Genomic DNA, 14198 nt, shown 5'->3' on the forward strand with positions numbered 1-14198 from the left:
GTGGCTTTATTGCGTCAGAGATGTGTCACTTTGCTTGGAAATTTGATTGGTTTTGATCTCTAAATTTGATTTCTAAACCAGAACAGAGTTTAGAGATCAAACTTATGCTCCAGAGCTGTGGAGCGTAAGTTACTATGGCGATGAACACTGCTAAAAACCAAACCACTTTCATGGTACCTAAAACCCAGAGTTGGCGCAAACTAAACTCAAACTTACCTGAAAATTTCTCAGATTTCATTAAAATGATCTACATTTATGTTTCAAAGATGAACAAAAGTCTTAAAGGTTCGGAACGACATGAAGGTGAATGATGAAAATTTTTGGTTTAACTAAGACATTAGGTAATTTGGTTCCCTCAGGAGCACCAGTAGATTTCTGCCAGATCTATGTTCTTCTGGTTCTTCTGCTCCTTCCACCATCCCAATCCTGGATTATTGAGCCACGACAGAAGTTTCCACTTTGAATACTTTAGCCTGGCAGTTTTTTTTCCACGAGCATCTAAAGTGAGAAAGAAAACAATAACCCAAATGTAAATATAAAAATAATAATAAAAAAAAATGGTTGTCCAAAATGTAAAGTATACACTTGAGTTTTCCCTACTGTTAGGGCATTTCTACCTCAGGTTACAAAAGAGTGGGGACTTACAGGATAAGAACAGTTTTCTACAATTTTAAGCACAGTTTTTTGTCACTTCATATACAGTCTGGAGCCTGTTTTGTGACCGATTTTTCTGCCGGTGCGAGTAAATTTTGTGAGCACTAGCACGACCAGCACATTGCCCCAGCTCATAAGCACTGCTATTTCTGTTACATATGAGAAACATCAAACAGCCAGCGAAACAAAAGCTAGTGAAACCACGCTACTCGTTTGAGCTGTGCAGCGTGGACCGTTTATCAGCTCGGATCAGCGCAGCGCAAACAAACTTCTCCGAGCTCAGAACAGGTTTACTCAGGAAGCAGTGTTGATTTCGTGTTACTGTACAGTGCTCAGAGATCCAGTGAGAAGCATTCAAATTCTGCACAGAAATCTGTTATAAACAAGTCAAACAGTGCTGACATATAACCAGAAGTAACGCTAACTATAACCATGGTGTTGTGGCAGACATAGTTGAATTTCATTACATTATGCATCTCAGGGTTTGTACAAACTTTTGAGAAAGAAATTCAAGCACATTTAAGTATTTCACACAACTATTTACAGCACTTTAAAACTCTAAAAAGCATACAATTAAAATGTTATTTTTAAAGGGATGACCAAAATATACTTTGTGATAAACAAACACATTTGTAAAATTAAAAAAAGGGGGCATTAAATTACCACTATAACCAGTAGATGGCAGCAGAGGAACACTTATAGGCTTATTAGTCATTCATTTCTACTTTTTACTTTATATTTTGAAATGATAAAAATCACTATTATAAAATTTTAAATCATCAAGAAAACTAATTTAGTAAACGTTTGCTCTTTTTTTGTGTATGAAGTAAGAAAAGTCACAAAGTGCCTTGAAAAACAAACTTCTCTGACTGAATCACACAAAGCAAGAGAGCTCCTTTTATAATCAAGTTGTTGGTCAGTTCCATATAATACTACAGAAGAATAATGGTACATTTAATAAGAGTAGAATATAATTTTTCTATATAAAACTTACATTTTGCACGTTACTGCTGTTTGGTCTCTGACCATCATGGCCTCCTAATCATCCCCTTACACTGATTGGCTTCATCACTCTGTCTCCTCTCCACCAGTAAGCTGGTGTGTGGTGGGCGTTCTGGCGCACTATGGCTGCCGTCGCATCATCCAGGTGGATGCTGCACACTGGTGGTGGACGAGGAGACACTACCCCTCACAATGTAGAGCGCTTTGAGTGCTTAGAAAAGCAGAAAAGCGCTATATAAATGTAATGAATTATTATTATTATTATTATTAATAAAAGTATTTTAAAAGTATAAAAAATGTTGTGCTTCCTACCTCAAGCTCAGTGCTTTACTGTCACATGTGCATTACCAAGAAATAAATGTGTAATATTACTAGTAACTACACTTATTAATGCAAAACTATAATAATTTTATGATTTAATTATCTTTATTTTTAATACCACCCACACACCACCCCAAGCGCTACCAAATCTGCTTCTGGCGCCACCATCTGTAGAACTGGCGCCACTGCTCTCAAAAGTTAGTCTGGAGCCCTGCTATATATGCATTGCAAATGTGGTACAATTAAAATTACTATGAAAGTACAAAAAAAAAGTCAGCTGTTGAAATGTTAAAAAGGATAGTACATAAGAACCGTACCAAAACGGTGACTCTAAAATGGTTATAAAAAACCGAACCAAATATAAATACTGAGAATGTGTTTGACATTCAAAAAAAAAAAAAAAAAAAAAGAATTTACACAGCAAAAGATGCAGTGACCTGTGGCTGAATGGCCTTTGGTTTTATTTAGCTGTGATTGACACACAAACAAAAGGGGAAAAAAGATAATAGTGTCGCTGAATATGAGTCAAATATTGCATATCTCTGTACAAATTAAAGTGTACTCATTCTTCATGAGTGATTATTAACTAATCAGTATGTCAGGGGTTCTCAACTCTGGCCCTCAAGGTCCACTGTCATACAGAGGTTGCGTCTCAATCAGCTTCATAGTTTGCTAGGTTGTGAATGACTATATTGTGCACACAAATTCAGGCACTGGTAAGGACAGTGGCTCACTACACACTGGTGACTATTTTCGTCCTCATTGTACAACATCACTACTGACATTTATGCACAACAGTAAAACTGATATTTTTTTATGCTATTTTCAGCACATAATGATAAATACTTTGTTACATGTATGTGCAAGATTTCAGTCATAAATAAATATTTGCTAGATTAGACATTACCTGTCTAGTGATGTATGTTTATGCTGAAATATAATATTGATTTGTGTTTTAAAATCTATCACGTGTCATTTTTTAGGGAGCAAACTAAATTTTGTGATTGAGACAGCCCTTAACCACGGACTACTGAGCAAGGGAACTGAGTAAGTCACACCCAGAGTTTAGGTCCACACCTGATCACGCTCACCTGTTTGTGACTTTATAGTTAGTAAAACTGAAGAACTTGATTAGTTTGTTCATGTGCACTGTACTAGGTTGGAGCAAAACTCTGCATGTAAGTGGACCCTGAGAGACAATGTTGTCTCCTAACATGACAATTCAGAGAGGCAGGATGACTTCTAGTTTGATGACTTACAGCACTGGTGTCCAGCCCTGCATGGAGGACCATCATTCTGCAGAGTTTCTGGTGATACTTGATCAACTGCTCAGTTCTGCTTAATTGGGGTTGGAGCTAAACCAAAAAAAATAAATAAAAAGAGAAAGACAAGATAAAGTTAAAAATTATGATTCATAAATATGCACAACATCTGAAAATGCACAAAGATGAGAAGAAAGCAATGTGTTTAATGAGAACTTTCAACCCACTGAACAATAAGCAATATTAAGCCACGGATACATTTTTATTTATTCTTGTTATTCTTATTATTCTTCGTCAAATAAGTTGTAATTACCTTTTGGTTTATTGATTATTTTCAGTCTCTGAAATAGAAACGTTCTATCAATTATGGATGGCATCATACATACATCATATGTAACAGTATTTAATAGGAGTTCTAACACCATGTCTACACCGGACGGCGCAACAAAATACAATAGAACCTATAATTATATGATGATGTCTACACTGGATGCGGCGCAATGTGGATCTATTTGCCGATAACTTTAATCATCAAAAGCAGGGTCAAACAGGCAGTGTTCAATCAACAATGGCAGGAATATCAGAGGCAGAAACGATACCGGGCAGGAGTCAGGGCAGGCAGCAAAACAGTCGGAGTTCCAAAGAGCAAGATCACAAGGTCAGGCGGCAGAGAATCAACAGTAGTCAAACGGTCCAAGCTCATACACAAAAGGGTCACAGAATCACAGGGTAAACACTCAGAAATGTCAGCCGGTGCAGCCGCTGGCAGTCATGCATATGCTCTGGAACAGAGTAATATCGCATCCATATTGCAGGCTTTGCGATTAGTCTATAAATCGCGATTTCGATTAATCGCACAGCCCTAATGTGAGACAAGCTTTCGTGTTCTTTTTGGTCAGCAGTGAGTTTTGCCTTGGAACTCTCCCATGGATACCGTTTTTTGCTCAGTCTCTTTCTTATTGTTGAATCATGAACACTGACCTTAATTGAGGCAAGTGTTGTCACGGTATATTAATCTACTGCCTCCATGTCTCGTGTATCATTGTCTGTGTCTGTGTATTGTGTGCGAGTGGGCGTGTCCCTCGCTCCGTGATCAGCGCGCCAGCTGATCTCAATTCCTGCACCAGCTGCTGTCAATTCACTCAGCTATAAAGCCTCACTTAATACTTCTCTCCCTTGTCAGATCGTTGGATGTACTTGGATGTGTTTGGATGTGCCCCAGTCAGTGTTTCTTCGTGTACCATCGTCTTCCTGTTCGTGTTCAAGTGTGTCAGGAGTCTTTGTCTCACCCGGATCATCACCTGTACTGGATTCACCCTCGACACTCTTCACCAGCACATTGTTCATCTGGTCCCTGCGCCACCACCCCATCCGAGAGACTGTTGTCTGTATTGTGCTTGTGTTTTCTGACCATTATTAAATATACTCACCTGCATCTTTGCTTCCGCCTCAGTGACTGTGACAGAACGATCTGACCAGAGAATGGAAGCAGCAGGCGGATCATCCTCGTCTCTGGAGGACTTCCTCAGATCCAGCGTCTCTCGGATGGATGCCCAGGAGAAGAGCATGAAGGAGTCAGGGCTGGCGATTCATGCTCTTATGGCGCAGGTGTCCGAGCTCACCCAGCAAATGCAACATCTACAAATTTCTGCTGCGCCGCCCACACCGCCAGCTCCCCTCATACCACCGGAGAGCGTCTCCCAGAATTGTATAGTGGTGAGCCGAACTATTGCAGAGCATTTCTTACGCGTTGTTCCATGCATTTCGCTCTGCAGCCAAGGACCTTCGCCAACGAACAGAGCAGGGTGGCGTTCGTGCTCACCCTTCTGACTGGGAGAGCAGCACTATGGGGAACGGCAGTGTGGGAGAACCAGGATCCTTGCTGTGCCTCGTTTCAGACACTCTCCGCCGAGATGAAAAGAGTTTTTGACCGCGCGGCCGCGGGAAGAGAGGCGGCCCGGATCCTTGCGGATCTTAAACAAGGGGAGAGATCGGTAGCGGATTACTCCATCGAGTTCCGGACCTTGGCGGCAGAGTGTCAGTGGAACGAGGAGGCGCAGTGGGATATGTTCCTGCATGGGCTGGCTGACCGCGTCCAGAGGGAGATTTACATTCTGGATTTACCCACCACCCTGAATGGACTAATCGAACTGGCTCTTCGGGTGGACTCCCGACTCTCGCGAGTTGAACGGCGGAGGTTACCTGCTCGATTTCCGGAGGAAACGCCGACACTCAGAGCCAGTGACAGGGACGCGGTCAGCTCCGTCTACGATCCCGAGCCCATGCAGGTCGGGCAAGCTCGGCTGTCTCGGGAGGAGAAGGAGAGGCGGAGGTCCCAGGGCCTTTGCCTTTACTGTGGTACGGCGGGACATTTCGCGTACAACTGCCCAGTAAAAGGCCAAGCCCGGCAGTGAATCTGAGGCTACTGTCGGGTGGTATTTCCGCTGAAAAGACCTCATTTACATCTACACTCCTCCCGGTAAGACTAAGATGGACAGCACACACTCACGACGGTCAAGCACTATTGGACTCTGGGGCAGAAGGTGTAGAAGATTTTTATTAGTCAAAATATGAATTAATCAAGTATAATTAATGTGAATCTAACCACTTGTGTATTAAGTTATATTTCCAATATAAGCATATGCCTGTGTGTTAAGGACTCGCATGGATGGAAGGTTCAGACCCTTATGATGGAAAACATATGTGGAAATACAAAGAAGGCTTCTTTCCTTGTACACGTCTAGGAGCCCCTTCTCTCTAGGGAAAGAACATATGTATAAATATTGCCAAATAAGGAAAAATGCACATGTATGAAATGTTCTGAACACGCCTAGAAACTAGACTATATAAAGAGAAACTCAGAAAACATCGAGAGGGTTGTTCTGCAGAAGAATTCCTCGGCTTTATTGTCTTGTTATAATAAAGTCTATTTTCTGGCATCAAAACCCCACAAGGCTCTGAGCGTGATTCTTCAGGAAGAAGGGAAACCACCACAAAGGTAATTTTATGGACTACAAATTTGCACTCCGGATTCAGGTTCCCCTCATACCCCTCACTCATACCATCGCAGTCCACGCCCTCAATGGCCAAACCTTGCCTACCATTTCCTTCACCACTGGACCCATCACACTCATTGTATCTGGCAATCACACTGAAATCATTTCCTTCTACATTCTGGACTCCCCCCTGTCACCCATTGTTTTAGGACACCCCTGGCTTACCAAGCACAACCCCAGGATAGATTGGCAGCAGAAATCTGTATCAGAATGGAGCACTAAATGTTATGAGTCTTGTCTTGTGTCTGCTTGTCCGTCTGTTTCTGTTTCCACCTTGCAGGAGGAGGCAGGGGATTTGTCTAACGTGCCCATGGAGTATCTAGACCTGAAGGAGGTGTTCAGTAAGTCTCGTGCTGCTTCTCTCCCTCCACATCGTCCCTATGACTGTGCCATAGAGTTATTGCCAGGTACGTCTCCGCCTAAGGGCAAGTTATATTCACTTTCTGTTCCAGAGAGAGAGGTTATGGAGAAATATATTTCTGATTCTCTAGCAGCGGGGTTCATCCGGCCCTCCTCTTCTCCCGCGGGGGCGGGGTTCTTTTTTGTGGGGAAGAAGGACGGATCACTGCGACCTTGCATTGACTACCGAGGGTTGAACAGCATCACGGTAAAGAATACCTATCCTTTGCCGCTGATGTCTTCAGCTTTCGAGAGGTTGCAGGGAGCGTCGATCTTCACTAAATTGGACTTACGGAACGCTTATCATTTGGTCCGCATCAGGAGGGGGGACGAATGGAAGACTGCTTTTAACACCCCCAGGGGGCACTTTGAATACTTGGTCATGCCCTTCGGGCTGTCCAACTCCCCGGCAGTCTTCCAGGCACTCGTCAACGACGTGCTGCGAGATATGGTCGATCAATTCATATATGTTTACCTGGATGACATATTGATTTTTTCTTCTTCTCTCCAGGAGCACGTGCAGCACGTTCGACGAGTGCTTCAGAGGCTGTTAGAGAGTGGGCTTTTTGCCAAGGCGGAGAAATGCGCTTTTCATGCACAGTCTGTTCCTTTCCTAGGGTACATTGTGTCGTCTGAGGGAGTGCGCATGGATCCTGACAAGGTTAAGGCTGTGGTGGATTGGCCAAGCCCAGACTCCCGCAAGGCCCTGCAGAGGTTTCTGGGGTTCGCCAATTTTTACCGGCGGTTTATTCGCAATTTCAGCCAACTAGCCTCGTCTCTGACCGCCTTGACCTCCCCCAGAACCACGTTCAGGTGGTCTAGCGCAGCTGAGGCTGCGTTTGCCAAACTGAAGGGCCGCTTTGTTTCAGCCCCCATCTTAATTACCCCTGATCCATCACGTCAGTTCGTGGTGGAGGTCGATGTGTCAGAGGTGGGGGTAGGTGCAGTGCTATCCCAGCGCTCTACGGCGGACGACAGAATGCATCCATGCGCGTTTTTGTCCCACCGTTTGTCCCCTGCCGAGAGTAATTATGACATTGGTAACAGAGAGTTGTTGGCAGTCAAGCTAGCATTGGAAGAATGGCGCCACTGGTTGGAAGGGTCGGGGGTACCTTTCATCGTATGGACCGATCACAAGAATTTGGAATACATTAAAACTGCTAAAAGATTGAACTCTAGGCAGGCTCGGTGGGCACTTTTTTTCGGACGTTTTGACTTCACTCTCTCGTACCGCCCGGGCTCCAAGAACATCAAGCCCGATTCTTTATCACGCATTTTTGACCGTTCCGATCGCCCGTCTACTCCCGAGTGTATTTTTCCGTAGACCCTTATCATCTCCCCACTCACATGGGAGGTCGAATCGAAGGTCAAGACGGCCTTGCAAGGGGTAACGCCTCCGGTCGGTTGCCCACCGAACCGGTTATTTGTGCCAGAGGGATTACGGTCCGACGTTATTCAGTGGGGTCATTGTTCCAGTGTGACTTGTCATCCAGGAGTCAGTCGCACTACATCTTTAGTTAAGCAACGATTTTGGTGGCCACTTATGGCTCGTGATGTTCACAGTTTTGTTTTGGCTTGCTCAGTTTGTGCCACTGGTAAGACTTCCAATAGACCCCCAGATGGGCTCCTTCAACCGCTGCCGGTCCCTTCGAGACCCTGGTCCCATATCGCTCTAGATTTTGTCACCACCCTCCCACCCTCTCAGGGTAACACGGTAGTTTTGACCGTGGTGGACCGATTCTCGAAGGCGGCCCACTTTATTCCCTTGCCCAAATTACCCTCAGCCAAGGAGACAGCGGTAACAGTCGTTGACCACGTCTTTCGGTTACATGGCCTCCCGACGGACGTGGTTTCCGACAGAGGTCCCCAATTTGTGTCCAAATTTTGGCGAGAGTTTTGTAAATTGCTGGGTGCTACTGTTAGTCTGTCCTCAGGGTTTCATCCCCAGAGCAATGGTCAAACTGAGAGAGCCAACAAGGATTTGGAGAGAACGTTGCGATGTCTGGTCTCCAAAAATCCTTCCTCATGGAGCCAGCAACTGTCTATGGTGGAGTACGCCCACAATTCGTTGCCAGTGTCATCTACGGGCCTATCTCCGTTTGAAGGTAGTATAGGTTACCAGCCACCAATTTTTCCTAGTCTGGAATCCGAGGTCGCGGTCCCCTCCGCTCACGCCTTTGTCCAGAGGTGTCATCGCACTTGGACTAGAGCCCGCGAGACTCTACTCCAAGTGGGAGCGCGCACCAAGGCCAAGGCCGATCGCCACCGGTCTAGACCTCCCGTATACGTCGTCGGTTCCAAAGTGTGGCTTTCTACCAAGAACATTCCTCTCCGCTCCGTTTCTAATAAACTTGCTCCCAAATTCATTGGCCCGTTTGCTGTCACTAAAATCATTAGTCCGGTGGCAGTTCGCCTCAATCTTCCTCCAGTGTACAGGAGAATTCATCCCGTCTTCCATGTGTCCAAAATTAAACCCGTGTTTTATTCCCGCATTAATCCGCCAGCCCCGGTTCCCCCACCGCCGCGACTCGTAGAAGGGGAACCTGCTTATTCGGTCGATCGTATTCTGGACTCTAGGCGGAGGGGATGCGGATTCCAGTACTTGGTGGACTGGGAAGGTTACGGTCCGGAGGAGAGAAGTTGGGTGCCTGCTAGAGACATTCTGGATCACTCCCTTATCGATGATTACAATCGTCAGGTAAGGGAGGCGTTCCTAGGAGGGAGGGTACTGTCACGGTATATTAATCTACTGCCTCCATGTCTCGTGTATCATTGTCTGTGTCTGTGTATTGTGTGCGAGTGGGCGTGTCCCTCGCTCCGTGATCAGCGCGCCAGCTGATCTCAATTCCCGCACCAGCTGCTGCCAATTCACTCAGCTATAAAGCCTCACTTAATACTTCTCTCCCTTGTCAGATCGTTGGATGTACTTGGATGTGTTTGGATGTGCCCCAGTCAGTGTTTCTTCGTGTACCATCGTCTTTCTGTTCGTGTTCGAGTGTGTCAGGAGTCTTTGTCTCACCTGGATCATCACCTGCACTGGATTCACCCTCGACACTCTTCACCAGCACGTTGTTCATCTGGTCCCTGCGCCACCACCCCATCCGAGAGACTGTTGTCTGTATTGTGCTTGTGTTTTCTGACCATTATTAAATATACTCACCTGCATCTTTGCTTCCGCCTCAGTGACTGTGACAAGTGTGGCCTGCGGTTCTTTAGATGTTGTTCTGGGTTCTTTTAAGACCTCCTGGATGAGTCGTCATTGCACTCTTGGAGTAATTTTGGTAGGCCAGCCACTCCTGGGAAGGTTCACCACTGTTACAAGTTTTCTCCATTTGTGGATAATGACTCTGACCGTGGGTTAACTGGAGTCCCAAAGCCTTAAAAATGGCTTTATAACTCTTTCCAGACTGAATGTCAACTATTTTGTTTCTCATCTGTTCTTGAATTTATTTAGATTGCGGCATGATGTGTTGCTCTTTACTTTGCTTTACTTTTCGAAAAAATTTACTTTTGCTGTCTTTGTCAGACAGGTTCTATTTAAGTGATATCTTGATTCAACAGCTCTGGCAGTAATCAGGCCTGAGTGTGGTTAGGCATTCCTTTACCCGAGGGCCGGGTATGTCCCTAAGGTGCCCACTTCAACGCCAGGGCCCATAGTGCTACAGGCATTCTGTCCTCCTCTATTCCAGGAAGCAGGCCAAGAGAGGCTTAATCTGCTCTGTCCAGTATGTGCACTGGACGCATACGCACACAGACCTGCCCCCTGGTGTAAGGCAGATCAGCTGTTTGTTTACTTTGGTCTACCCCAAGAAAGGATCTCTGGCGACCAAGCAGACTATGAGTAGGTGGGTGGTTGAGGCCATCTCACTAGCCCAAAAGTCCTCTGGTTTCCCATCACCTATGGGGCTCAGAGCACACTCGACCAGGAGTATGTCAAGTCAAGTCACCTTTATTTATATAGCGCTTTTAACAATACAGATTGTGTCAAAGCACTTAACAGTATCAAATTGGAGGATAGAGTGTCAGTAATGTATAATAATAAGATTAAACACTCAATTTTCAATTAAAGGCATTTCATTATTAATTCAGAGATGTCATTGTCTAGCTCAGTTTAGTTTAAATAGTATCTCTGAAATCAAATTGACGATAATCGCTAGAAATTAGGTGTCCCCAACTGAGCAAGCCAGATGCGACAGCGGCAGGAACCAAAACTCCCTCTGTGACAGAATGGAGGAAAAAACCTTGGGAGAAACCAGGCTCAGTTGGGGGGCCAGTTCTCCTCAGGCCAGATGAAACCCGTAGTTCAATTCCAACCCCAGCCATGTCAGATTGTGCAAACGGCTTATCTGATTCCCGTGGTCTTGTCCCAATGGGGCATTTTAATTTATAATTTAATTTATTTGTTATATTTGTGTTTTATTCATTATTTGATTAATAAAAGTATGGCGGCCTCCAAGGCTTTCAGTTTGGGCATGGCCCTGCAGAACATTTGTGCTGCGGTGGGATGGTCCTCTCTGCACACATTTGTCTGCTTCTATAACCTGGACCTGTCATCTACCCCAGGGTTCCAAGTCCTCTCGTCGTGATGTGCTCGTGAGATACACACACAGGCAGGGACTTGATAGTATGGTGCAGTGGGTATTCTCATTCCCAAAGCGTTTTCTCGACGCAGCTCGAGTTCCTGAAGGGGAACCATGGTTACATATGTTACCTAGGGACATTAGGTGTCAGTATACTGGATCTGTGCATTTTATTGTTAAAGTGACCAGTGGTGGACAGTAACTAAGTATTTTTACTTCGTTACTGTACTTAAGTAAAATTTTCAAGTAGCTGGAGTAGTTTTACTTTGAAAGTAGTTTTCCTACATTCCAAAGGATAAGATCGTACTTTTACTCCACTACATTTCATAAAACACATCGTTACTCCTTATTTTAAAATTAAGAAATCATCACATGGTCGGAGATGCAAAAGCGGTGTCCTATTTATGAACAAACTGATTCTTTTCAATGAAGATGTTAAATTGGTTCGCAAATTGTAACAACCGATTCATTCGCGGGTTGGACTGATCCGATTGCAGCTGATCTCGAGTCAACAAATCACTGATTCAAAAGATCCATTCAGAGCTAGTTTTCTCCATTCACAAACCTGACAAGAATCCCCTGAGTGCACAAGCGACGCCGCAAAAAGATTAAAAGATCTTTTATTGACTGATATAATAAAATCTTATTGTATAGTGTGATTTTTTAATTGAATTTCACTTTGTCCTGTAGGATCTTATTTGATTCTGTTAATTAATTTTTTAAGAGTAACTTAAAGTGTGTACTAGTAACCTACAATAAAAATGCAGCCTACACGAATACACACAAATACACTGAAATTCATAATACAGTAAGGCAAAGATAATAAATTATATGATATTTCATAATGTAAGAATAATTTAAAATGTATGACATGTGACTAAGAATTCATAGAAACACAAACATCTACAGTGGGGAAAAAATGTATTTGATCCCCTGCTGATTTTATACGTTTACCCACTGACAAAGAAATGATCAGTCTATAATTTTAATGGTAGGTTTATTTGAATAGTGAAAGAAAGAATAACAACCCCCCCTCCACCCCCAGAAAAACGCATTTCAAAAAAGTTCTAAATTGATTTGCAATTTAATGTTACTTATGGAAACGGGGCAGCAACTCAACTGACAAGCAGTGAATCTCTGTCTGTCACACTGCTTTAAGGTAAGTTTAGTCCCTAAAATTATACAAATAATACATACAACTGTTCCTGACTCTTTCTTGCATGCAACTGACATGCTTCTGTTGAATATTTACTTTATAGAAATGGTTTAGTGTCTTCAGAAAAAGTCCGTTAGCATCTCAACCGTTAGGCTAACTATAAGATGTAGGCTAACCATAGACTTTATGAAATTTATTTATTAAATAAAACCTTATTTATGAAATATTTGCTTTTAATCACATATTATGTGTAGATGATAGGTTGTTATAGTTTTGTAAATATTTTGCTGGCAACCTAAAAGTATCCACTGTACTGTTAATCAGTGACATGGTGAGTGAAAATTAGCTAAAACTAATTCAAATACGTTTTGATGTTTCACACTAAACAAATATTGATAAAAAAAATGTACTGTCATTTCAGGAGCGCTGTATTATTTATTAGTTATTTTAAGAAGGCTTTGACTTCCAAACATATTGTAAGTGACACCATATGAGGATTAATTACTAAACTGGTATATTCTTCATATTATTCTCTTTTCTGCATTTCACCTCTATTCTAGTTTGTTTATTTCTAATAAACCTGGCATTGCATATTATATATATATCGTTATTATATATATCGTTTCTAATCTGCGTATTAATACAGGTGCGTATCACGTCATTCATGCATGCCACAAGCACATGTGCACTTTGGTCAGAGTGGCAATACTACGATTAAGGTGTTTACATGCCTGTATAGTTAGATTAAAATCAACATACACCACCTATGTTAATACTATTATGCCTGCTGCTTAATCGCATTATTTAGATCGAAGTATTGCATTTACATGAGGTAAAGTTTAATCAAAATATTGTCATAATCTCATTATAATCGTATTAAGAGAGTGCATGTAAATGCACTGAATGATAAAAATCCATTCATGCGGGGGCCCATTTGAGCTCCCTGATGCACACGACGCGTGTCTTCTGTCTGGGCCGAGCCCATGCAGAGGCCACTCTGGATGGGCCTGACTGTCCTTCCTGTGAGCAAATGACAGTCAAAACCCTCCGGGCCAGGATTTCCGTGATCCTAGACTGCGCACCGGCTAATCCATTGCCTCCGCTCCCCGTCGCCGTCGAGCCGCAGGAGGAAAGGCCGAGGCAGCCACGTGCAGATGAACGCATGTCGACTCAGTTCCTGCATGCTCATTAGGGCTGTCAAAAAAAAATTGGAATTTCGAATAATCATCGAATTTAAAATAAAAATCCACATTTTTGGTGTTTAGTCAATTTTAGGTGTTCGTCAGGCTGCCTTATCAGTAGAGCACAAGATGCGATGACGATGTAGGTGTCATTGGATTTCAATGCTTTTTTTAGCCTATCCAGTTGAACCCACTGGTGAGCGGGTGTCAGTTCCCTGTAGAACTCTGTGACTTTGCAGGTTCAGTTCATTTACCTCCTGTCTGAGGCCCTTGAGGGTGTGGGCCAAGGAGTTGATGATGCTAGTCAGCTCCTGGTGGTTCAGGCTGGGTGTCTGGTGTCCACTTGTGTTGCAGTCTCGCTGTTCCTTTCTCGGCCATTGCAGGTCAGTGACTGCTTTGGGCTGAAGGATGTCCATCACAGTGCTCTGCCGGGTTTTCAGGTGGTCCTGGTGAGCTGGCGGGGCTGGATGTCTGTGGAATGTCTGAGACACACTGGCACACTTGGGGAACACCAGAGTGAGAGGGGCAGAAGGCAAGTGCTATAGAGGTATAATTTGAATTGTTTTTCACCTTTATTTATATAGCGC

The sequence above is a fragment of the Barbus barbus genome (assembly GCF_936440315.1).
Source record: "Barbus barbus genome assembly, chromosome: 26".
NCBI lineage: Eukaryota > Metazoa > Chordata > Actinopteri > Cypriniformes > Cyprinidae > Barbus > Barbus barbus.